Source organism: Hemicordylus capensis, chromosome 3 (genome assembly GCF_027244095.1).
Source record: "Hemicordylus capensis ecotype Gifberg chromosome 3, rHemCap1.1.pri, whole genome shotgun sequence".
In the NCBI taxonomy this organism is placed as follows: domain Eukaryota; kingdom Metazoa; phylum Chordata; class Lepidosauria; order Squamata; family Cordylidae; genus Hemicordylus; species Hemicordylus capensis.
Window position 1 is genome coordinate 331510317 of NC_069659.1, and position 27451 is coordinate 331537767.

The 27451-nt window shown below is 42.9% G+C and overlaps 1 long non-coding RNA gene across 1 annotated transcript in view; it reads left to right on the forward strand.

Annotated features, from left to right (window-relative positions):
* The window catches only part of LOC128351345 (uncharacterized), a 191212-nt gene that overhangs the window by 127156 nt on the left and 36605 nt on the right, over nt 1–27451 (forward strand). The window lies entirely within an intron of this gene.

Sequence of the window (27451 nt, forward strand, 5' to 3'; positions counted from 1 at the left end):
CCATGGGGGAGGAGGAGGAGAGGAGGAGGAGGAAAACCGTCCCTTCTGTTGCTGAGATGTTGGGAGGGACCAAGAGATCTCACAGACACACATGTCTTTCTTGCATTGCTGCTATGCATCTTCAAAAGGTAAAACACAACTGTATATGTAGAAAAGCTTCGTGTCAAAACATTTCTATCTTGAAACATTCCACACATCCCTAAAAGGGATCTCATTTTAAATGGATTTGTAACTCAAGCTAATCATATTATTTTTTCATTTGTATGTTTATTCATCTCCCATTTTTTTCTTTAAAAAACCCCCAACAAATGTAAAGAACTTTCCCTTCCTAGGCTTGGAAGCATAGTTCTATAGAAGACAATGACCACACAAATCATCTTCTAAAATAACTAGTAAATTTGGACTGGAACTGAAATGTGAAATTCAGATGATAATTTCAGGGCCCCTTCAAGGAAAAATGGAAATCTAGAGAAATTTTAGGGTTCATCCCATAGAGAAACTAGAATTTGAGAAGAATATCAGGGGTTTCCCCAAGTAGATACATTGCAGCTTGTTTTTCAAATACAATTTCTCTACATTATTTATTATTACATTTATATTACACTTTTTTCTATAATGAAACTCGGTGGCATACATAAGATTCCACAGAAGTCTCCCATACAAGCACTCACCCAACTCAGACTTGTTTAGCTTCAGCAAGGATGTCACATCAAATGCCTTTAGATCATGACCCTAAAGTCAACAATCCTTTTTCTTTGTCACATTCTTGAAAGAACAGAAATAAAGACTATGCAAGGCAAAAAAACATCCTTTGCATGGGGTGGCCTGCACAAGACTTCTCAGAAATGGCAAGGAAATGAAATGTTGCATGTGGCACCAGCATTGTAGTGCACTCTTAACAGTATGTGGCCACTACTGACTGGGACTCAATGGAAATATTGAGCAGTCTCTAGGGTCTCTGCTCCATATGGGGCCACTCCACAAGCCCACTCCTCTTTAAGAAACATAACTAATACTTGCATGCAGAATTACCACTGAGGTATCCGAGAACACTTAAAATTATGTCTTATGTTTGAGAGCTTTGCTAGTTCAAGAATTTCCTCAGTTCAACTCCTGATGTAATATTTTTGGTCATTTTTTCTCTTCCAATTTTTGCCTTCTGCAAGCATTTCTCCTTCTGCAAGCATCCCTTCCGCAAGCATCTCTCCAAACTATTGAAGACTTCCCCCCTGCAACCTCCATATCTACTTCTACTTGTAGCTATATTTGATTCCTGCATTCTTAACGGAAAAATGCTTTTAAGAAAATCAATATGGATTCCTGAGGGACAGCATCCAGAGATCCAAATATCTCCAAGCCTTCTTAGCTTAACAGAGTGCTTATCTCAGCTATTAAAATTCTGGACAGTTCTGAGGATTAAAAAAAAAAAGATATAGAAGAGCTCATTAAAATTAATGGGCATCAAGTGTTTGTTTATCTGTCAAGGAGGAGGAAAAAAAGAACAAGGATGTTCTCAAGTCTCGCTGCTAATATGTGAAAGGTGAAGATAGTGATAGATCCAGACATTATCTGTGCACAGCTTGGAATATGAATCCATAAAGTAGCATGTAGTTTGGGCCATAGAGCGATCTGAGATGAGCAGCAGAATATCAGAGGCTCACAGACAGATATATAAACAGGCAACTGTATGTAGATGACACAGGGTCCCCAGTGGAGCCAGGTTGCAGGGAATTGCATACCACCTCCCTCGACCGACACCCTCCCTCCTTCCCTCCCTCTCTAGTCCCCTCTCAGCCATGCACTCACCTCTGCTGGCAAAGAGCTGGAGGCAATGCAGCCTAACTAAATCTGGAGGTAACCACTAGATTTCACTACCGCAGTGTGCTCTATGTGGGGCTGCCTTTGTACATAGTAGAAACTGCAGTTGGTACTGCAGCTGGCAGTGCACAATGTGGCAGATTGGTCTCTGGGTCATCTTGGGAAGACCATATTACTCCTATACTAAAAAGCCACAGACCACCTAATGAAGCAGCAGGGAAGTAATTTGCCTAGGGAGCAAGAGGTTGCTGGTTCGAATCCCCGCTGGTATGTTTCCTAGACTATGGGAAACACCTATATTGGGCAGCAGCGATATAGGAAGATGCTGAAAGACATCATCTCAAGCTGCGCAGGAGGAGGTAATGGTTAACCCCTCCTGTATTCTATCAACACCACTAAGCTAGTGCAGAGACCTCTGATCAGAACAAAGAGACATTTTTACAGAGTTGGCACTCATATTTTTCAGGAGGAGAACTGCTTTTATTCAGCCCAGCACAATGCCTTTGCCCCATGCCAAAAAAGACACCAGGCACTGAATCGGAAGAAAATATGACAGAACTATTAAATCACAACAGCAAATTATAACAAGGCAGCAACCGGACTGGTGCTCCACACCCACTATGATGTGGGAACTGATTGCCTGGTGCAAATCCCTACCCTACATCATGACGGTGGTTGCACATCAGAGGCCTGAGGCTGGTTGCTTCTCTTTCTAGAGGAGTCAATGAGGTTCAGGTGTCTGCAGGAAACTTCCCACCCCTCAATCCATGCAGTTTTTAAGGTAATAGGAACATAGGAAACTGCCATATACTTAAGATTAAGACCATTGGTCTATCTATCTCACTATTGTCTTCACAGAATGGCAGCAGCTTCTTCAAGATTGCAGGCAGGAATCTCTCTCAGCCCTATCTTGGAGAAGCCACGGAGGGAACCTGAAATCTTCTGCTCTTACCAGAGTGGCCTGGTCCCCTGAGGGGAAGATCTTACAGTGCTCACACTTCCAGTCTCCCTTTCATATGCAACCAGAGAGAACCCTGCTTAAGTAAGGCAACAAGTCATGCTTGCTACCACAAGACCAGCTCTCCTCTCTTCTGTTGGGGCATCTCCTCCTATTTGTCAGTGATGCCCCAACAAATAGAGAAACCCCAGCCATAATAACTCTCTGTCATAGAGCCTCTAGGGCAGGGGGTTTCAACCTTTGTTTAAACAAGTGTATCTCAAAGCTTCTACCTCAGGTACCCCATATAAGCAGCCAAGAATTGTGACCCCAAAGAAGTCAACCTCGCCAAAGTTGCTGTGAAATAAAATACAGGCTAAATTAATCTGCCCTGGAATCAGGCAAAACAAAAACAACAATCACACACACACAAAAAAAAGACCCCTAACTCGTAATTTATAGAATCGTAAAATTTTAGTATTTTGTTGAATCTATGAAAAATTCTTGTTTCCTTTTTTTAAAAAAAACTTATTTCCTAACTCAAGGATGTGGCTTCCTTCTCCCTCCAATCCTTTGGAGCCTCATGGCCAAGGATCCACACCATACCCTGACCTGACCTGACCTGACCTGACCCCGCCTCTTCCTCTTCATGTGACTGGCTGGCTAAGTGCTCAGGTTCAGCTGACCCCTCCCATCAGCCAGCCAGAAATGCATTAACTAGAATTAATTGATTGATTGATTAATCTATCAAATGTATACCCTGCCCAAACTTACGTCTCTGGGCGGCCAACAACAATTAAAACACATATAAAAGTTAAAACATTTCAACATAACACTCATATAAAGTTAAAACAATACAATAATTTAAAAACCATAATATTAAACTAACAGTATTTTTTTATTAAAAACCCGAGAAAGCTTGGGTAAAAAAAAAGGTTTCCAATTTTTTTTTTTTTAAATAGCCAGAGATGGGGAGGATAGTAACTCAGCAGGGAGCACATTCCACAATCTCGGGGCAATGACCGAGATGGCCCGTCTCTGTGTGACCACCAAACGAGTTGGCGGTAGCTGGAGACGGACCTCCTCAGATGACCTCAATGGGTGGCGAGGTTCGTAGCGAATTTCCCTCACTGCCAAGCTTGTCAGGCTGAGAAAGGGGAGGGGTGAGCCTGAGCACCTAGCCAGCCACTTGCACTGAGCGGAGATGGGGTTGGGGGTGGGATCCTGCCTAAAACCTTGGAGAGCAACTACCAGTCAGCGTAGGCAATTCAGAACAAACTGGGCAGTACTCTTGACTTGGTATGAGGCAGCGCTGCTCAGCTTCAGCCCTCCTGCAGATGTTGGCCTACAACTCCCATAATCCCTGGCTATTGGCCACTGTGGCTTTGGATTATGGGAGTTGTCATGCAAAATAGCTGCAGGGGGCAAAGTTGAAGCCTGGTATAAGGCAATGCAAGCACTCTCAACAAAATTCATTTTGGTGCCAGCAGTGAGCTACTGAAGCATCCAACAAAAATTCCTAGTGATTAAGTTCCAAAAATAAAAATCAAAGGCAGCAATCTCGGCATCATCGCTGAAGTAAACAGTGGAAACGTTTGACAACTGATGAATGAGGTTTAGAAATCTTTGGTGGGATCTTCATCTTCTTTCTGTGTAAGGGGCCAGACTGCTTGCTTGGTGTAAGTCTCTGAATCTCTCTGAGTTGTGGTAGTTTACTCTTGGGGTGGATTTGGCCTCTAAATACCAAAAGATAAATAGTTTAAATTTGACAGCTACCATTATGCTCAAAAAATTTAGGTGGTAATTGAATGCTGTCAAAGCATAGCAAGAATCCTACTTAATCATGACAGATATGAATGCCTTCAGTTTGGAACAGCAAAATATAGAAGTGGAAGAAGATGAAAGAAGCATATGCAAACGAATTAAAAGCAAAGCATGTTTGTTTATCATATACTTAAGAATTTCCAAAGAAACATTAATTACTGTATAAACAGACATCTGAAACTGGTATACCAACCAAAGAATACAGTCAATAAACTGAATATAGATATTCTCCTGAAAATGTAGGAATGGATAACCTGAGGCAGTGATCTTCACTATTTTTCAAGCTGGGGACACTCTGGCAAAAAACTTTCAATGTGAGAGCCGTTTCCCTCTATGCTGACTTCTGCACAGTACTGTACTTCTCTCAGTGCTGGGAGGGTCCTTTAAGAAAGATGGAGCCCTCTCTCTAAGAGCTCTAGGAAGAAACCACTGGGAAAGGCTACACGTCTCAGTACTCTGTGCATGCCTTCCAAGATGGTGCAGGAGTCCAAGGGGGCTCCAGTCTCTTAAAGGACTCCCCCCTCCCAGCACTAGGCAGCACAGTGAGGATGGTCGTCTCCACATGGTGCCAGGGGGGTTGTGCAGAATATTCAGCTTTGGCAAAAGCTTCACACAGACCCAATAAGCATCTAGTCAGGGAACCACATATAGGATTGATGGAGGCCACCACTGGCCCTGAGTCTTACAAGGAAGAACGCTGACCTAAAGTTTTATTTGTAGGTAATTCACAGGAACATAGGAAGCTGCCCTATGCTAAGTCAGACCATTGGTCCATCTAGCACAGTATTATCTACAAGAGGGCTGCTCAGCTTTGGCCCTTCTACAGAGGCTGGTCTACAACTCCCACAATCCCTGACTATTGGTCACTGTGGCTGGGGATTATGGGAGCTGGAGTCCAAAAACAGTTGGAGGCAAAAAGTTGAGTAGCCCTCTTGTAGACAATACTGTGCTAGATGGACCAATGGTCTGACTTGGTATAAGGGAGCTTCTATGCTCCTGGGAATATGCAAATTAGGGATATGCGAACCATCTCAACCTCGAGCTGGTTTGACATCGAACTGTTCCAGCTGGAGGGCTCACCCTCAAGCTGGAATCAGGCCAGATCTTGGGGCCAGTTCAGGGATCCTAGAGTTCTTTTTATAAAAATGTGTGGTCACCTGGCCACGCAAATGGCCGAGGTGCATGCATGGCAGCCTCCAAAATGGCCACTACCACCTCAGCAAGGGCTGGAACTGCCCCAAAACAGGCCAAAATGGCCAGGAGAGACTGGGGGGAGGCTGGCAGGGGGAGAGGGAACCACCAGAGACCCCTCCACAGCCATGGCAGCACCCCCGTTTATTTTTTTAAAAACCCAGAACCGGCTCGAATTTGAGCCAAGTGTGGTGTGTGTGTGTGTGTGTTCAGGGTGCCAAAACGGAACATGCCTGGGTCAGTTCAAGTCCGGTTCAGACTTGAACCAAACCAAGTAATCCAGTTTTGTGCACACCCCTATGAGAAACAGTCCACACTGACTGGCAGCGGCTCTCCAAGCCCTATCTGGTGATGCCAGGGATTGAACTTGAGACCTCCTGTATGCAGAGCAGATACTCTACCCTTGAACAACAGCCCCAGCCCAATATCACCATACTGCAGAATTCTAGGGTATATAAGTCACCCAAATTCCCCTTTGAAAGCTGTCTATACCAGTGACCATCACAACTAGTAAAATGGCACGGAAGTCCATGGTTGACATTTTGACTAATGAAGTGCTTCAGTTACGAGGGGAACATTTTATCCACTTGCGGGATCTTGTGAGTATGGTTATAAAACAGCCATAGGTTTAAGTCACAGCCATAGGTTTAAAAGTTCAAATAAAAAGGGGATTCCCACATTACATGTAAGGTGTATGCATGTCTAGTCTAATTGCTTTAGCTCCAGACAGAGTCGGTGAAGACAAGCAGCCGGAGATGGAGGGTGGGGAGAGACAGAGACGAGTGATTTCAGGGAGTGGGGGAGGTGGAATTGATCAGGAAAACAAGCAGGAGACCAAGAGGGAAAGGGGGAAGAAAACCAGAACAGATCAGATACAGAGAAATGAAGGAGTCAGGAGCTTCTTTCCTATGGAAGGAGGGGTGGTGGCCAGTTCTCAGGTGAATGTGGCCCTGGTGGGTCACTGTGGGAAACAAAATGCTGAAATAGATAGACCTCCAGCAGAGCTGTTCTTATGAGGGGATGAACCTAGGGGCTAAGCAATGCAGATATTAAGAGATTGCTGGGAACCAGGAAGTGAACTGTAAGAACAGAGTGGATAGAGTGGATCTCCGCACCACTGGGGACTGCTTTCAGGAAAATGGTGAGCAGTTTAGGAGTGACTGGATTTTTGATGAGCAGAGGGAGAGGGAAGAAGGGAGGTGTCGGAGCTGGGTCACTGAACTGAATGGGGCACCAGCTGGATGGCCCTAGTAGAAAATCTGGCTAGAAGCTGTCTTCCCTGGGCTTTGCCCTCCACTTTCTGCAGGATAACATTCTGCTATCCTAGCATGGGACCCCCAGCTTCCATCTGAACAAAGTGAGAACTGGTCTTGGGCAGATCCTATGGAATTGGTGGGTCCCCACTGGGGGCTACCTTCTTAACCAATGGAATAGTTGACTGCCACCCCCACTTTTACTGGTGATAAATAGATCTAAATTTCAAAAAAACCTCTTAGCTTAGTCCAGTGAAACCACAAAGACACAGACACACACACTCATAACCAGGGAAGGGAGTGGCAAATCAGGGTTGTAAAAGGAAAACTATGGTTACCAAGAGTGACTCTGGTCGAGAACAATGTATTTTGGTGTAGCAAAACCAATGTATTTTGGTGTAGCAAGACAGAAAAATGGGATTTCCTTTTTAGGCTCAAGATGAAGTGTTGACTTTAGGGACATATGGCTTGTTGACTCTGGGGATTAGGATGATACAAAAGGCATGACTTGGTGATTCTATTGCTTAGGTAAGGAGTGCAGCTAGCTATGGGTGGGTGTAAAGGAGGAGTCATGGGTGCCTGGCCCTAGAGTCTCAAGAGCACCAAAGCTTCCATAGGGGGAAGCCTGTTTTCAGATATTGGGGTGCCCAGTTTGGGCTTCTTAAGTAGATAAGTGCAGCTGAATTTCACTCCTAGACTAGTCTCTCTGTGCTGCATTTAGCCACAATGTCCTTCTGCAAGCGCTTTGTTGGTCAGGATGTCAGCCTATGAATTTTAAGTATACTTTGTGTGAAAAAGTGATTGTTTTTTTCTTCTGGTCTTGAATCTACTGTCTAGCAGTTTCATTGAACTACCCTAGGTTCTAGTAATGGGAGAAGAGAAGGCCCTCTCTTCAGCTACTGTAGGCATGTGAAGCAGAGTTCTCTGGAAGATCCTGCAAGTCAGAGAGTCTGTGGCCGTCTTCGGATGTAACGCAGAACCAAGGGAGCAATGGATCTGTGGTCCCCCCACCCCGCCCCACGGCTTTCTTCGGACACAGTGGAGAGTGGTCAAACTCCAGTCACACTGACTGCAGAAAGAAGGGGAAACTGGCTGCTGGGGCTTCCATTTTTAATGGACAGCCCCGGCAGCCAATGGCAGCTGGAGTGAGAGAGGAGATTCTTCCCTCAACTCCAGTTGCATGAGGTGGAAACTGTGGTGCCAGCATTTGGATGTAATGCTGACACCACACAACCAGAGTTGAAAGTGGCAAAACTCCACTCTGACCAAAGGTTCCAACTGGAATTTGAGAAGGGAAACCAAAGGTCCATTTTCCCGCTTGTGTCTGGCTGCCCACATTTGGATATACGGCTACCGAAACCAAAGGTGAAAGGACCTCCAGTTTCATGTTATGTCTGAATCCAGACTCCCTCTTAGCAGGTGGTATGTGTCCTAGTAGCCACCAACTATCAAAAGCCATCAGTACTCATTTAAGGAAGGATCTTCTGCTATTAAGCAGAATATCAGTCTCTGGGGAGACAGAAAAGTTTTTCTCTTCAGTTATGTAAGCATATTTAAAAGTGGTTTTGCTTTTGTTCTGTATGGAAGTGTTAAGTTCCAAAATGTTTTTAAATGTTATTCCTCCTGCATCTTTAATACAGGAAGGCCTGTCAATTTAAATTTAGGTAAATAAATAAATAATATGTTCCAGTCAGTTGATAATAAAGCAGCCTGCAGGAGTTCAAGAATAGTTATTTGAAGAAGCAGTGTAATTATTCCAAGCACTGAAGATGCTGACAACAAGGCTGATTCTTGAATGATAGCTAAAGATAAAGGACATTTGACTGTCATTTGAATAATTGAGCTGAGACGTGCAAAACAAGAAACCAACAATTTAGAAAGGAAAGGATAATTCCAGATTACAAGTTGCAACTTGGGGATTTTCATTAGTCAGAATTCAGAAGAAAGAATAAAAGGTTTAAAAGGTTAATTATTATCAAAACCCATTAAATAGCCTAAAAGTAAAAAGAGGAATGAATAAGAAAATTACAAGATAAAGTATTAACTTTAGGAAAAAAAAGACCTTGCCGGGAACAGATTGATTCCATTCCATATTTGAATGCAAGTGTAGATGTTCCTCCCGACTCCTGTAATAAAAGACTTTCACTGTTTTAAAAATGAACATATTATGACAAGTTCTCCAAGGAAATAGTGAGTGTTGGTAGAACTGTTGTAATATTATATGTGAAAGCTTTCTCCTCTACCTATCGTCACCACCCAAAAGAGAAAAGAACTTCAAAAAAGTCTCTGACACAGCTGAGTCAGGTAAAGATGGAATCTGACAACCTGGTAACTTTGGAGGTCAATTAAAGTTTTTCTTGGATTTTGGCTCTAAGATTGAGGCTATTCTCACAAGCAGCCAAGACTGGGCTACGGCAGCTAACCCGGGCTTAGCTGGAATTGCCAGGAGGCATGAGTCTCCTGGTGGCACCTCTGCAGCAAACCTGGCTAACAAGCTAGGCTCTTAAACAAAGAGCCGGGTCTCACGATCAGTGAGACCCATTAAATACCAGTTGCAGGAAGCAACATCAAGAGAGAAGGCATGTCCTCACCACTTGCCTGTGGGCTTCTCAGAGGCATCTGGTGGGCCACTGTGTGAAACAGAATGCTGGGCTAGATAGGCCTTGGGTCTGATCCAGCAGGGCTGTTCTAATGTTGGGAGTGTGACCAGTGTGGGCACCAGCATTGGGGTATATATGGACTGGGTGTGATCTTGTTTCCTTTCCAGCATTCACTGACTGTGTAGGGGATTCCAAAGAAGAGAGCTAGAGGACTCCATCCCTTCCCAGCAGCCTGCTTTTGTGGGCATCACCACTAAAAAGCAAGAGCTCACAGGTGACCAGGTCACGCTCTCTCATAAACACACAAATTGAGCAAATTTGCATGGCTATTATTTTGCACATGTACATTGTGAGGCTATTCACACGCACGAGCAAGACCAGGCTAAGGAAGCCCAGCCTGGTTTTGCACACACAGGTGAAATGATGGGATCGGGCCCAATCCCGGTGGCAACATGGGGGCAAACCCACCTGTAAAGCAACCCCTCAAAATGGAGTTAGAAGAGTGAGCGCTCTCTTAATCCCATTTTTGTAATTGTGTGTCAGCCATGGTTTGCACACTCGGCAGGAGGGGGATCCCAATAATAATGCACTTTTGCGGTGGGCAGAGTGATGTGCGGCAGCACTTCCCTGCACCCCGACCCCTGGAGCTACCATCAGGAGTCAGTGCTCAACTGGGCAGGTGATCTGCCCGCCCAAGGAAGGACAGCTGCTCATCTTTGGAGAGGGTGAGTTTAACCTGCTCTCCCTGCAGACCACCTCTGTTGTTTATTTTGTTGTTGTTGTTTTTAAAGCAGGATTTATTCTGCTACTGCACATAACTGGGAACAGCATCCTGAGACATCAGGGGTGACCTCCATCTGACTGTATTCTATTGAGCCCGATAAAAGCTCCCTAGTTCAGCTAGGACGTTGCCAAGGTTACAATTGTCCCTGGGCCCAAAGGTCCCTCTGATTATTGGCTCCTAGCTCTATCCTCCAGCTCCAGGATCATGGCTCTACCTTGACCCTTGTTTGCAGCTCAGACCTGACAAGGTGATCAAACTGCTAAAATTCAATTCCTGAGCCCTCCTGCTCCAGTTTTCAGATTTGGCACCATAACTATCGCTGCTCACTGGGATCTTATTCGAAATGCATATTCCTTCTGAAACATTGCCTGGCATTCCCCACTCACACATTCAAGCATATCTTTATATCCCTGAGGGCCACAAAATCACTTCATTTGCAATAGAGCAGAAATTCCCAGGGCATCGAATTCTGCAGCCAATATCACAATCTGCAGCTTTTCAGGGCTCCTATAGGCTTTTAGTATACACAAGCCTTGCTCATGGCCAATAAATTTATATTACCACAGTTCCATTGTTCTCTTCCGTGGAGTTCTACTGATTTCCACTAAGTAGTATTAAGAGCCAGTGGAAGAAATTCAATTTATTTACCCTGGAATTCTCAAGACATGGGCCTACTGTCAGGAGGTGAGCTTTTGATTCATGGGAACCAGGGTAGACTGTTGATACTGATACTGAAAGCCTGCTTTCCTGTTGTTACCACTGTAAATCCAGCTGTGATCTCATTGAAAGGGCTCGCAGCAATCAAAGCAATCACTAAAATGTTTCTTAAATTGAATATATTCTGTGTTTGAAATGTCATCTAAGTTCCCTGTCGGTTGCTGCTTTGTGTTGCGAACAGCCAGAGGGACACATGGTGGATGTGAATGGCATGTTAAATGGAAAAGTTAAAACTGATTAAGTAATAGAGTGGTTCTTGGAACACTGAAGCTTCATGTTGGATTTTAGAACTGTGTTGCTCTTAGCGGTGCTGTTTAAAAAAAGCAAAAGAGAGCTGTGAATTCCTATTCATACATCAGAATTTGATAGCACAGATATTGGCCAATAACCCAACCTATGAAATGCAAGTGCAGAGGTGTTGTGTTCCAGACAAAGGCTACACCACCACAATCAAGATGAAAAAAATTATCTTCCCTTTCTTCTGCAGGTAGGCTGAACCACCTGAAATATATCGCTGGCACTTCATTAGTCAAGATATTGCCCATTGAAATTATGAACACAATGAAGCTATTCACATGCTTTGGCAAAACCAGGCTAAGGAAGCCCAGCCCAGTTTTGCCTGCATGTGTGCACGACTGGGATTGGGCCCGATCTTGGAGGTGCCTCAGCAGTAGGGGTGTACATAAAACCTTCCGCCCCTTTGAGGGGTTCGTGAAGGGGTCCGCGAAGGTTCCCCCTCCCCCCGCTGGCCTCTCACATCACCTCCGTGGCCCATTCGGAGCCTCTTTTCTGGCCCACTCAGGCCTCCGTAGATCAGCACAGTGGCCATTTTGGAGGCTGCGCACATTCGCAAATGGCCTCTGTGAGGCATGGCATGGCCCAGGGCCTCACAGAGACCATTTGCTCATGTGTGGCGGCCATGCCGATCTACAGCTGCTGTGCTGATCTACAGAGGCCTGAATGTCCGGACGGGCCGTGGCGGTGATGTGAGAGGCTAGTGGGGGAAGAGGGAACACTCACAGACCTCCCCCGCCCGGGGCCTACAGAAGTCCCCCAAAGGGGCTGAAGGTAAAAATAATATTTTTAAAAAATGCAGGGCCTTGCGCAGGGGTTCAGTTCTGGTCCGGACAGAACCGGGGTGTGTGTGTGTGTGTTCGGTATGACCCCAAACTGAACCCGTGCAAACCCCCAGACCAGTTCCGCACATCCCTACTTGGTAGCAAACCCGCCTAGGCAGCCACCCTCTAGAACGAGGTTAGGATAGCGAGCGCTCTCCTAACCCCATTTCCGGGATCATGTGCCAGCTGTGGCTGCTGGATCCTGGCCAGCTCCAGGGAGGGGAGGGGGATCCCCATAATGTACTCTCACTCGCACAGTGCATTATGGGTGATGGGGGGTGATGAGGGACAATGCTTTTTAGCACCCCTACCCCTCAAGCTACCAGCAGCAGCCGAAAATCGTCTGGGTGGGGACTCTGCCCGCCGAAGAGGGAGCTCTGGGTTGTCAGCGGGGAGGTAAGCTTTTTAAGGCTTCCTCCTCCTCACTAACCCTCTTGCTTGTGAGAAAGGGCTCACTAAATTGAATTACAGCAGTCAGTAAGTGTTGTAATTTAAAATGAAATACCAGTTGATCTCTAGAATATAGCCTCAATCCAGTACAGTGCAAGTAAGGTTATTTTCCCTAACTAGTGGCCCAGCAGAATAGGTGGTTCATTCTCTTATCTGGACTCTCAACCCTGCCAGGAAAATATGTAGAGAAGCCTGCTTCCAGTCATGAATTTCCCTTACTTGAAAGTAATGTATAGGTATACCTCTATAAAGCTGGAATACGCTGTGTTCATCCAGTCTTTTGTACTTTTTTGAGGGGTGGAGCAAGTCATCACATATATTTTGCAGGCAAAAAGTCCTTGTTCCGTCCCAAGCATCTTCCATCAAGGCTGGAGAAGTCCTCTCCCTGAGACCTTGTAGAGCCACCAACAGCAGCTATTGAAAATACTGAGCTAGATAGCCTGACTCATTTATAGGGCAGCTTTACATGGTCTTCATAGGTAAACGTAAAGTGTGCTGTTGAGTTCATAGAATTTCATTAATTGCGTCTGAGGCTAACTGCAGAATGCTGAAGAACATACTAATGCTGGCCGTATAACTTGCACTTTTAATCAATATCTGCAAATTTGTTTATGGTTGTTTCTAGGGATGTGCAAATTGATTCAGGTACAAATCAATTTTTACCTGAATCTAGCTGATTTGGGTGATTTGGAGAGAAAATAAATCACCCCTGTGGTCCATTGGCTAGATTTGTGTACAAATCTAATCACGTCTGATTTGATTTGAATTGATTTGAAATTCGGATCCCTCCTATTAATTCCCCCAGATTCCCAGCTTCATTTTTTTAAAAAAAGCTAAGCTCTAGCCCTTGTAGAAGTGGAGTTATGGAGCACAATGCGTGGTCACTATTTTCCAAGTGTTTGGATTCTTTGATGTATAATAACTTTCCCTCAATGAATCCCTATGAGGATTCATTACACACCTTCATTTCTTCTATTCATTTTGAATGTCTTTTTGGCAGTGCCAACTGCCAACTGCCAACTACAGTTGGACCAACTACACCCCACTCCCACCCTCAAGGCAGTGGGGTACTACTCAGTTTATGTTCTAGGATTCCCCCCCCCCAAGTGTTTAGGCTCTTTGGTGTCTAATAACCTTTCCTCATAATAAATCCCTATGAAGATGCATTACACACCAAAGAGTCTAAACACTTCAAAAATTCCTAAAATATAAACTGAGTACCCAGTGGCTTGTGGGTTGTGGGATAGTTGGAACATGGAGTGCCACTAATTCCCCACACCCACCTGCAAAGCAGTGGGGTCAAAATGAACAGAAGAAATGAAGGTGTGAAATGAAGACCCCCAAGAATCTAAACACTTCATAAATAACTAAAACAAAATAAACTTAGTACCCGTGTGTGTGTGTGGGGGGGTGTAGTTGACACATGGCAGTTGACAGTTGGCACTATCCAATGATAGTCAAAATGAACAGAAGAAATGAAGGCGGGTAATGAATCCTCATAGGGACTCATTATGAGGAAAAGTTATTAGACATCAAAGAATTTATACATTTCAATAGTCCTAAAAATTAAATTGAGTACCCCACTGCCTTGCAGGTGGGGCGGGGGTGTAGTTGGCACATGGCAGTTGACAGTTGGTACTGTACAATGACAGTCAAAATGAACAGAAGAAATGAAGATGTGCAATGAATCCTCATAGGATTCATTCTGAGGAAAAGTTATTATACACCAAAGAATCCAAACACTTGAAAAATAATGACTGCACATTTCACTCCATGTGCCACTTCTACCAAGGGCTAGAGCTAAGCTTTTTGTTTTAAAAAAATGAAACCTGGGGATCCGAGTTAAGGTTAGGAAATGGCTACTTCGAATCCCCATTGTTTCCTATTGCAGAAATATTCAAATTCATTTTTAAAAAACCTAAAAAGATTCATTAAAAATCAACCAAGTGCCCCACTGCCTTGAAATTTGGTAGGTGGCAGCCATGTGGACCTATCCATCACCTAAATTTGGTGCCCCTAGGACCTTGTTAAGTGGTCCAAATCAGTCTGAATCCAAGCTGAATCAAAGCAAATAGAAATAAAATCTGGGGTGATTTGTTTGGGGCAAAAATTGAATCAAAAAAATCGATTTGTGCACATCCCCAGTTGTTCCTTTGTTCCAGTTGCCACTGCTAAATGGGCAAAGAGGCACCTTTCAAAGTCATGATTCTCTTATATGTAGCATAATATCTTCAATATTGAATATACTATTGAATATATTCAATATTATTATTGAATGGGCCCCATTCAATCCCACCACAGCATCCTTCCAGTGATGTCTACTTTTTTAGATAGCAAAAATCCTTTGGAGACATGGAAACACGTTGTTGTTGTTCTATGTAAACCACTTTTGAGAACTTTTTTTTTTGGTTGAAAAGCAGTATATAAATAATAGTCATATTAATTTGTTTTGTTTTGTTGCCCTCCCTTATCCAAAGCTTATGACAGATTGTAGCATCCCAGAAAGGAAACACAAAATCAAAAAACTTAACTCGTAACTTTAAAAAACAACGATAAAACTCCCTACAAATTAGAAGTTAACACTCATAATACCCCTCAGGCTAATATCATCTTAAGCTTTGAAAAGAAAATTCCAAAAAATATATATCTAAGAATTAGTGATGTCATTGGCACATTTTGTAATACTTGCCTTGTAAAATTGGACCTCACTGACTTGGAAAGCCATTTTCTAGTTTTTAATACGAGTCGGAAACATTCGCTTTGCAGTCTTATCCCATTTGTGATTAATAACAAAATGTATTTTGAGCTCATGTCCCACTTGTGCAGTCAACATGGATTAGACGATGCTGGTGAGGCCAGTAGCTGCTTTTGAACAGGGATGTGGGGAACCCACCTGAGAAAATTCTCTGATGTTTCTCCTTCAGTGGAAACCGTGAAATTTGTTTTTGAATTTCACTTCAGGAAAAAAATTTCAGTTGATGAATACTCTGAATTTGATTACTTTAAAGTGTAAACTCTGACTACTGGCTGCCGTGGCTGGGGATGATGGAGCTATAATCCAACAGCAGCTGAAGGGCTGAAGTTGCGCTGTCCTGCTTTAAACCCTTGCTTGGTGTTGATGAAAAACTGTCCTTCCTTTCCATTAGCTTTACTTTAATCCCCTATTGTGGGGAGGGTGGCTTCATAAACTTCATGGCATCAGCCTCTGCCTCCTGTCTCTGCAACTACTGCTTCTATCAGGGACCAACTGGGGTAGGACGACTGGGGGAGGGAGGTGAGGTAGTGTGCTGCTGGAACAGACACACTCCCGAGTAGCAATGGCACATCGCTTGGCAGGCTAGACTGTGGCCACCATTGCCTTGACACATGATTGGCTGCTGGGATGTGCAGAATGAGCTAGCAGTGTCCTCAATAGCTCTGGTATGATACATCATGAGATGTCATGAGGACCACCTGAAATATTCACCAAAATTATATTGCCTTCAGGCTGCTGGGAGGCAAATTTCCGGGGAAGACCTGATGTTCAAAAAACTGGAGAAGAAGGGGTTGGGAGGCAGTTTATTTAGTTATTTTATTAATCATATATCCATACCACCTGATATGTACATCTCTAGGCTTTGTACGAAATTTAAAATATTTAAAAGTTGCAAATTAAAATACATGACAATATAAAATAGAATGAAACCGATATTAAAACAAGATTTAAAATTATTAGAATTCATTCTAATGAAAAGCCTGTGAAACAGGAGAGTCTTGAGGTTCTTCCTGGGGAAAAAGCAGAGAAGGAGATGCTCTTATTTCAGTAGGGAGCATATTCCAAAGCCCTGGCGCAGCCATGGAGAAAGCCTGGACCTGGGTTGGCACCATACAGGCCAGTGGCATCTGTAACCAGACTTCTCAAGAAGATCTTAATAGGCAGCAGGGTTTATGACAAAGGAGGTGCTTTACCAGTGATAGCTGCAGCAATGTATTCTTTCTTTTACAGGAAATGCCGTGCTTCTGGGACAGCACTGCTCTTCCCAGTGGCCATCTCATCCTGGCCACCATTTTATATCCTGGAGCATACTTGGCATGATGCTACCACTGCTGCCAGTGGTAAAACACCAAGCCCTGCTATTTGGGAGAAATTTCATTCCTTCATAACTGACAAAAGCCCCCACCCCATTTTCATAACCTGTAAAAGGGGCTGACAATACTGGGAAGGAGGTGTAGATCATCACTATGGAGGACTATGCTATTCTTGTAGCATAGTTCTGTGTAGGTTGTTGCTTTGCTTTGCTGAGAGCCAGAGTGATGCTCAACTGAAGTGAACAGCAACATGTACTTTGGCTTGTGTTATGAGATTACAATTGTAAAGGAGAATACACAACAGAAACATCCATGCACTTTGTTGTTTCATGTTTTGTCCTGCAATGATACACCAACAGAATAAATAAAGAGATCCTGTTCATTTTCCGTGGCATCTGGGTAAAGCAGTTCTGGCATTTCTTAAAGTATGGTAAAACACAACTAGTCCAAGATATGATAACTCTTTAGTATTCTTCTTACCTCAGCACACTGGCCATCCATTTATCTTCTGAGCATATTATTATTCAGCACCACTACATATGTCAGCCATTTACCTTATAACAATTAAAATATTATGGTTGACTCCCACTATTAAGATCTAATATTTCATCTCTCTCAAGCATAAATTCCATGAATTACTTTGATAATTTTTTTTATTAACAATGTCTTACTTCATCCCTTTCACTTTCAATTGTTCCCTTTCTTTTAGCTGAAATCACTTCAGAGTGTCAAATATTCACAGAAGGTACATAAATAGAACCATGTCTGGTCAGACCTAAAGTTCATCTAGTCCCTCATCTTGTTTGTTTAAGTACAGGTATGTTCTCATCTCAAAACCACCTGTGTTTTGCAAGCATTCCATTCAAATACATGGAATACTCTGAGGGAATTGTGAGTACTCAAAAGGAAAGTTTACAAAACCAAGATGACCAATGTTTGTCATTGAATCCACTCTCACTTGCTACCAGAGAATCTATTCAGAACACTCCAGAAACAGCAAAACCCAGTGCCCCATGGGCTTGTGGGTTTTGGGGTGGTTGTCACCCTATGTGCACTACACCACCACTTGCTGTGGGCCACCCTGATGCCCCTCAAGTGGAGTTAGGGGGGCGGGGCTGCTGAAATCCCCATTATTCCCTATGGGGAAAAGCTTAAAGATGCACCAACTTCAATTTTTTTAAAAAATCACCCCTTTGCCCAATTTCTTTGAAATTTCGGAGGTAGCTTCCACCCATTTGGCACTACCACCCAACCCACTTTGGCCACAAAATGGAGGTCTGAATCTCTGAATTTTTCAGATCCGAATCGAGGGTTATTTGTTTTGTACAGGGGTGATTTGTTTTGTCTACAAATCACTCGAATCAGCTAGATTCGGGTACAAATCATTTTGTACCCAAATCATTTCGCACATCCCTAGTTATTTGTATGAGGCATGATTCTCTATTTAAATGTGTCTGTGTGGTGGTGGAGTCAGAGTGTATGTTTGTCCTTTCTTCACTTGCTGTCCTGAATTTCAAAACTGAGAGGTTCTCCAGCTGCCTTTAGACATAACGTAGAACTGTGGGTCCAATTCCACTCTCCACAGTTCCGCTCTCCCTGCTCTCCCATCTGAATTTGGACATTCAGGAGAGCTCCTTCTCTGCTGTCTGGCTGCCTGGGCTTCCTTCTTTACTGAAGCAACCAATAGCAGCGAGAGGGAGGGAGGAGCTTCCTTCCTGAACTCTGGTTGCAAAGCAACCAGACAGTGACCAGATTCCAGTGCCAGTGTTTGGACGTAATGCTGGCACTACAGAACAGGCATTGCAGGCTGCAGACCTCACTGCAAACCGAAGGTACAAATGACAGTCCAGGGACGAAAAGTGCAGGTCCATTTTTTGGTCAAAACTGGACTTGAAGGGACCTCCGGTTTTGTGTTGTGTATGAATGTGGCCTCCCTTATTCTGCACAAGAGACTACTGCATAAGAGTCTGTTTATTGTTTTTTTAGTCTGTTTAATGAGTAATCAATATCAAACTCTCGTTTCTCAGTTAAAGTAAGCTTTCTGTGTAATCACTTATACAAGATAAGTAATTACACTGCAACAGGGGCTGTTCTGGGAAGGTGCAAGTTTCCCTTCCTGGCATCTCCAGATGGGGCTGAGAGAGACTCCTGCCTGTAACCTTGGAGAAAGCCGCTGCCAGTCTGTGAAGACAATACTGAGCTAGATGGACCAATGGTTTGACTCAGTAAAAGGCAGCTTCCTTGTCCCTTTGAGCTTACTCAGAAGCATAATTTTCCATTGGGATCAAGGGTTTCAAGGGAATTTTTTGTTTCTAGAAACTACTTTAGGAAAACTGCTTAAAGCAGTGGAGCGTAACAAGGTAGGGAGGGGGAAGGCCTGGGCTTAACTCCCATGCCCTACATTCTCCATTAAATATAATGAATAAATACTCCACCTCCACTTTATACGTCACTGGAGAATACTTGTAGAAAACTGCCCCATCGTCTATTTTGGGCCTTACTATTTTAGCCAGATTGGTTTAGGTTCATTGCACACGCACACACACCAACCTCTTTCCATATCTCTCCTATTATTATGAAATCCTTCTCAATGGTAGCTCTCTTTCATTAACTATAAATTTTGTTAACTTCTTAGGTGACACGATTGTGGCCTCTATTTATGTTATTTTTCATTTTCAAGATGTTTTCTTCATATATATATATATATATATATATATATATATATATATATATATTTGCAAAAAATTGCATCTCCAAATGTCACATCATTAGTAATACAAACTCTTTATCCTCCCTGCAGAGAAAAAATGATTAGAAGATGTTGCATATAGGAATAGCATGTAGTCAAATAATGTGTACCTTTAATAACCCATTTTGAAACATACTGAACATATTTGCTAAGCTCTTTAGATCTGTTTAGCCTGTAGGGTAACTGTTAACCCTGATGCCATCAAAGTTAAGTTGCTCTTGGTTATTTAATCCACTAACTAATATCTTCACTCAGACAGGTAACCACTTCAATCACTGAACAACAAAGCAAGCCTCAGTCTGAAACTCGGTTTCCTGTTTTATAATTAGATTTTTTTATTTTTTTTTTAGTGTTCCTGTAATTTTACCTCTGGCTGTGTCTATGCGATTTGTGAAATTACATTTTTCTTCATGCTTTTCTGGAAATATAAACTATTTATGTAATGCTGCCCCACCTGCTTCATATGGCAACCCCTGAAGAGCGCAGCAATTATGCACATTCAAAGTTATCCATAGATGGACTGCTCACAAATCAGGATATGGATTTTTCTGTCTCCTGTGGACCATTTTACACAGCATAAGAAACTTCAGAGGTAGCTACAGATCCATAATATGAGTCTTCAATTTCCCCCCCAAATCAGATTTTATTAGCTAAACCATTGGGACATAACTAAACTGGAGGCAGTGGGGGGACATCCCACTCCAGATAGGCCCTAATTTCTAATTTCTTGATGCCTACACATACCCATTCACCCCTTTCTGAAACCCCATAATCTGGACTTAGGGAAATCTTAATTGTCCAGGCCAGTTAGTGTATAATGTCTATGCTTTTTGGTGCTGAGTAAAATGACATGCACCTTAACAATCCTCTTAAACCAGGAAAGATTGTTTCCCCTTCCTTTGTGTCCTTCATTTTGCAAAGGAACATTTAGTTAATTTCATGAAACCTCTTGAAGGAGGAGTCAAAAGTAGTTTCATCAATCCTAGAATCCCAGGAGAGTGTCCCTCAAGGAATTGTTGCTGGTGTCTACTTATTATTTCCTTTTAGATTGTGAGATCTTTTGGGACAGAGGACCATCTCATTCATTCATTCATTTTTTCTATGTAAATTGCTTTGAGCACTTTGTGGAAAAATAGTATTTAAATATTCATGGTGGTGGTAGTAGGTCATTTATTTATTATTTTTATCCCCATATTACCTCTGATATAATTTTTAGCTTGTCCTTTATAGTTATCCTCACATAACTTCAGTAGGGAGTAAAGCTGATACAGAGTGGTTTTTTAAAAACTCTCACATATAGTCCACTGTTGTTTTATATTGTAAATCAGCTGAGCATGGCAGAGATCTTAAAGCACATACAGAGCACATCACTGAAGGACACAAGCCAGAGATTGCAGAACCAATGAAGTCATGGCTTGGAATTATAAGGAAATATTCTAAAAGCACAGAAGTAAACCATACTGCAATTGAAATTATAGTGTGTCAAATAAATAGATAGGTTGAAAAGTGCTGTGTTGGTAGCAGGAAAACCAGAGGGAACACACAGAGAGCGCCTTCTTCTGCATGATCCCCACCACACATTAAGGTCATCTGAAGAGGTCCGTTTTCAGTTACCACCGGTTCATCTGGTGGCGACTCAGAGGCAGGGTTTCTCTGTAGCTGCTCCTGGGCTGTGGAATGCCTTTCTGGCAGAAATCCATAGTCTGAGTTCATTGTTGAGGGAGAGGGGGAAGACCAAGTGGAGGGCTCTCTATTTCTATTGCATCTTCAATAAGGGCCCAAGTCGAAGAGCTGCCTACTCTTGATAGGTATGCCATGGCGATCCTTATACAGCTAGATCATAGATCACTTTTGATAATTAATGTATACTTCCCCCCTTCTCGTTCTAATGCCCAGATTAACCAGAGATGGGGTTCTTTGGAGTCTTATATACAGGGTTTCCAGTCTGCTCATCCACAAGCAGCCCTACTAGTTGCAGGGGAGTTCAATGCAAGACTGGGTAGTGACGATGCGGCCTTATATGCAAAATTCCTTTTACAATCCCCCAGCATTGATATTCCCGTTGCTGGCTAAGAAATTTAAAGATAAGGTGGGGACATTTGCAGGTCTGCGTCTAGCACAAACATTCCATGGCTTGAGTTTATATGTCCTTAATGGAGCTACGATACATGACCATCATGCTGAGTTTATGTATTGGTCTGGTGTCAGATTTTCCACCATTGATTATATGGATATTTCCTCTGACCTTTTTGGTTATTTGGGGAAATTCAGAATTGCTGATTTTTCAGCCAGTAGGACTAGCACCCCTAGTGCTGAGTGATACATATAAGTCTAGGAGGAAATATTATGTGGAGAAGGGGTTGAGTTACTATGGCTTCTCCAGCGATGCTTTGGTTGTCTTGGGCTATGGGAGAGCAAGATCATGTCTGTGCCAACGCATTACAGATATGGAGAAACAGATAGTCAGAAGGGGCTGACACCTATTTAGGTAATCAAACATCACTGTCTGGCCCAACGAGATACCTTAATAAAATATGAATACCTAGTTTCCGGAGGGCTCTGACACTGGCCCGGTGTAATGCCTTAGAAACGGCTGTCTGGGAGAGGAGATACTGTAAGATCCCCTATAAGGAGCGTGTCTGCCCTTGTGGTTCTGGGGAAGTGGACTGTCAATTTTATCGAACTTTGCAGGAGAGATATATAAGTCCTTTTTTAACAGCATATCCCAGTTATTCTGAACAGTTCTATCTGGAATTACTTTTGACAGACCATTGGGATGTAATATCTTACAACGTGGCGAAGTATTGTTTTTTGGCTAATAAGACTAGGATAAGAAATGTTGAGAAGTGAGATATGGGGTTGAATTGATTTAAATTTTAGATTATTACAATGCATGGAGCCCTCTGTTTTATGTAATGGATGAACTTGGGTGTTATGGTTCTGTTTTATGTTTCAACAGTTTATTATTTTATTTGACCAAGTTTGTTTTTATGTAAAGCTCACTTTTACGTAAAGCTTTTGCACTTTGTGTTTTGCTGGTTGAATGACCGTAACAATAAAGATTTGATTTTGTTGGCCTTCAGGAGAGCCCTTAAGACCTATCTGTTTGGCCTGGCCTTCCAGGGTTTTAAAACTGTTTTTAAACCATAAAGGTTCAGCCTGTTTTTCCCGGGTTTTACAAACTGTTTTATATTTTTGTAATAATGGTTTTATGTTGTTTTTACAGTTCTTGATTTTAATAGTTAATTGATTTTAGTTTGTTTTGATGTAAACCACCCTGAGCCATTTTTGGAAGGGCGGTATAGAAATGAAATAAATAAATAAATAAATAAATAAATAACACAACTGCTTTTTATTGTTTCACTTTTGGAGGATGTTTCAATTGTTTCAATTTTGGGGGATGTCTCAAATGTTTCAATTTTGGAGGATGAATACAATTAAAGGAAGCCCAGGTGGGTGCACAGCTGGGGAGAGTCAGTCATGTGATTTGCCTGGGGGGGGCAAGGCAGTGGGCTCCCAGACAACTGTCTCCCCTTGCCCTATTATAGTTACGCCCCTGAATCCAGAGTAGAGCATAGACTTTCAATGTCTTTTTGGGTGGTGGGGAGAGAATCTAAACTGGCAAAAGGAGAAACTGTTTTGGGTGAGCAACAGAGGAGACTCAGATGGCGTTCAACTCAACCTGTTAAATGTTATAACTTAGCTAGTCTTTCTTTGGTGGTTCTGGAATTTTTCCTCCCTAGTTAGAGTTACCCTTCTAAATTTCACATTAATTGGACAAACTGCCTTATTTTTAGAATAAATTAAATGTTCAGGCTTTATCATAGCAGAATGCTGAAAACCCAGACACCTGAACTGTACCGCTGCTTTTGATGCTGTGTAATAATGTAAAAAAAAAAAAAAAAGTCATCTTCAGTGCCAACTCTCCAACTTCAGAATTAATTCTCTGGAGATCTGAAGAAACCAAAACTGTGGTTTCTTATCAAAGTAATATGAGCTCTTTTAATTTGCACATGATACCAGGGCAGGAATAGGTGAAAGTTTTAAATGCAAAATTCCAAATACAATTACTTGAATTGGGTTACTACCCAAAAAGTGAAATTCAAGACCACTCTAGAGGACCCAGCTCATCTGTGGGAATGCCAGGAGAAGTTTTAAAAAGCTGATGAGATTAGTGAGATCGCTCAGTGAATTTCCCATGCCCCCAAAATCCTTCTATAGTAATATTTTATTTGTTGTTGAATAGTGAGAAATATATTGAGCCCTGGTGAGGAAATAAAAGGGGCAGTGGGTACTACGACAACTACTGTGACAAATATGTATGTACCACTTTTCAACAAAAGTTCCCAAAGCGGTTTACATAGAGAAATAAAAATAAATAATGATGGCCCCCTGTCCCCAAAGAGCTCACAATATAAAAAGAAACATAAGGCAGATACCAGCAACAGCCATGGGAGGGCTGCTATGCTGAGACTGGATAGGGCCAATAGCTCTCCCCCTGCTCAGTAAAGAGAATCACCACTTTTAAAAGGTGACTCTTTGCTCAGTTAGCAGGAGAATTCTAACTGGATAAGGGAGTTGCAGATGAACTGAAAGTTCCCCAGACTGCATTATAAAGTCTGCAGGCTACTGATCTAATGTCTTAGGGTATGGTATGAAGGTACAAGATACAGTGACTTTGCTGAAGGTCTGGATGTGGTCACTGAAAACAAGGGAGATGATCTGGGAAACCTTTCTGTGTCCACTTGAGTTCCATCAAGAAGGAAATAATTTGAGATATAAGTGCAAGAAATGAATAATTCAGAGCTTGCTATTTAAATTTCTATTGTCTGTGAGACAACAGAAAGAGGAAAAGGAAGGGTTGTTTTCTTCCATGCAGGTCATAATTAATTTATGGAATTATCTGCCAAGGGATGTGATGATGGCCACCAACTTGGATGTTTTTAACAGGAGCTTTGACAAATTCATGGAGGTCAGGTCTATCAATGGCTACTTGTCTTAATGGCCATAGGCTACCTCCAGGTTCAGAGCTGGATGCCTTTGAGTACCTTGCAGGAGAACAACATTAGGAGAGGGGCATGTCCTAATCTGATTGAGGGCTTCCGAAGGGCATTTGATGGGCGACTGTGGGAAACAGGATGCTGGCTTTGGACCTGATCCAGCATAGCTCTTCTTATGGAGGGATAAGTGACAGGGTTACAGGGTACGAGGAAATGCAGTCCTATATGCTCACATCATTATTTCATGAAAAGTTTCACTTTGTGCCACACTAGTAGGGGTGTGCACGGAACCAGGAAGCCCAATTCTGTTTGAATAGAACTGGACTTCAACCGAACCAGGCCCAGTTTGGCATGCCAAGCTGGGCCCCAGTTCAGCTTGAGACCGAACCTGTTTGGGCCCGGGTTAGAAGCGGGGGGGTCTAAATGTTTTTTTTAATAATAGATTGACAGCTGGGTCTGGCAGCCTCCAGGTGCTGCTGCCATGGCCGTGTGGGGGTTGCCAAAGGTACCCCTTTCCCTGCCAGCTCCCCAGTCTTCTTTGGGCCAGTTTGGCCCATTTACAAGTCTTTAGGGCCCTCTGCCTTCTCACGGTGGCCATTTTGAAGGCCATTGCGCGTGCAAACAGGCCATTTGCATGCCTGGGTAGTTCGGGGAGGGGGAACCTTCAGCAAAAAAACCCTCCCATGGCAGCACCCACCAAAGACCGCTGGACCAAGCTGTATGTTTAAAAAGTTATTATTATAATTTTTACATCTAGAACCCCCGAGCTGGCTCCAGGAGTTTGGCTCAAAATTGAATCAAACCAGACTCTGTTTGGCTTGAGGGTGAGCCATCGAACAGGCCTGGTTCGATGGTGAACCGGCTGTACCTCGAGCCAGTTCTCACATCCCTACAAACTAGTCAGATCACATCTGCAGCCCTGTTCTGTGTGCTTCACTTTAAGAAAGATGTAGACACATTGGAATGGGGTCAGAGCAGGCAAATGAAGATGGTCAGGAGTCTGGATGCCTGGAACCTAAGGAAAGGTCAAAGTATCTGGCTAGAAAACAGAAGACTGAGGGAAGACATGCTGTCACATAGAAGAGGGCAAATATCTGCTGCCCTAGATCTAATGAGCTTAAGTTACTAGAAGGTAGCTTTCAGATAAACTTTAGGAGAAACTGCTTAATGGTAAGAGCAATTTGACAATGGAACCAATTACTGGGAGATGGGGGGTGTATTCGCTATCACAGTGTATTCTCCATCAATGATGGAACCAACAATGACTGGACAGACATCTTTTGGGGAAGCCCTAGTTCTGAGTTTCCTGAAATTATCAGGAAATTAACAGGGGTAGACAACCTTGGATCTCTAGCTGTTGTTGAACTACTACTCCTTTTGTAGGTTTGACAAGAGCTGGATAGCCAAGGGTGCCTACTCCTAGACCTTTGATGGCTTACTAGGAGTCCTCCTGTTCTATGATTATGTGATATTTAGAAGCTTCATTTCAGCTGAGGGGTGAAGAATTCATCCAGAAGCCTGAAGGAATAAGTGGCATATGAAGAGAGAGCAAAGCCCTATTCACACATGTTTAATGTGCATGCAGTCTTTGTAGAGGGTAGACATGAATGTTGATGTGTGCATGCGTACAATCGTTCAAGTGTTATATGCAATGTGAATACAGCAGTATATGCAATCTGTTAGGGGTGTGCATGAATGGTTTGTGCCAACCCAGTTCACCACAAACCAGGACTGGTTTGATTAAGTGGCTCGGCACAATAAGGAGGCTGGATGGGGGTGGCAAGCAAATAAGTAAACTGCTTACATGGCCGGTGTGGCTGCTGGTACTGCTGCTCACTGCCGTTCACCAACCCAGCAGCCTCAAGCAACACACTCCACCCTCTTTTACTGAATCACCAGCTCAGCAGCAACTCAGTGAAAGAGGGGGGAGCACACCATTTGCAGCCACTGGGAGGGTGAGTGGTGGTGAGCGGTGGCACCAGCAGCTGTGCCAGCCAGGTAAGCAGCTTACTTACTTTTCTCGCTGCCCCTGCCTGGCCACCCCTTACCCCTGAAAGGGTTCCTCACCCCCTGTACTTGTAAAAGAGAATCCTCACTAGATTCCTCTTCACAAGGATATCTGTGAACCAGTTCATCCCAGTTCGGTGGTCAAACCAGACCAGACCCAGTTCAGGTGGACACAGAACCAGGCCGGGTCAGTTTGAATCTGGTTTGGATTCAAATTGAACTGCCCAAACCGGTTCCATGCACACCCCTACAATCTGTGTCTTCTGTTTTCAGATAGATCAGCCTCCTGTTGACTTCTAACATGAATGCATGTACAGTCCCTCACACAAGAACATGTACGTATGTACACACATCTATATGTGCGAACAATGTAATGTGTGAATAACCCAAGAAGGGTGCACCATGTACTGTACATGTTCTAAGAACAAACATTTGTAATTTATTCATGATAAATAATATACTAATATAATTTAGTATATAATTTTAATATTATACTAAATTAAATTTTAAAATAATTTAGTATAGGGTCTTCATGCAACTCCTCAGACAAGATAATTTGCCTCAGCACAGAAGTGTTTCCTTACCAAGGCAATACTGTTATGTCCAAGTACAATCACTGGTATAATTTTATCAGTGAACATTTGTGTATGTCCCCTGCTAACTGAGCAAAGAGGCACCTTTTAAAAGTGTAGATTCTCTTTATTGAGTATGGGGAGAGCAACTGATGCTATCCGTCCACAGCAGAGTATCCCTCCAGAGGCTGTTGCTATTGTCTATCATGTTTCTTTTTTAGACTGTGAGTCCTTTGGAGACAAGGAGCCATTTTATTTATTTGTTTGTTTGTTTGTTTGTTTGACAAGGGGCCATTTATTTATTTATTTATTTGACAAGGAGCCATTTTATTTATTTATTTGTTTGTTTGTTTATATCAGTGT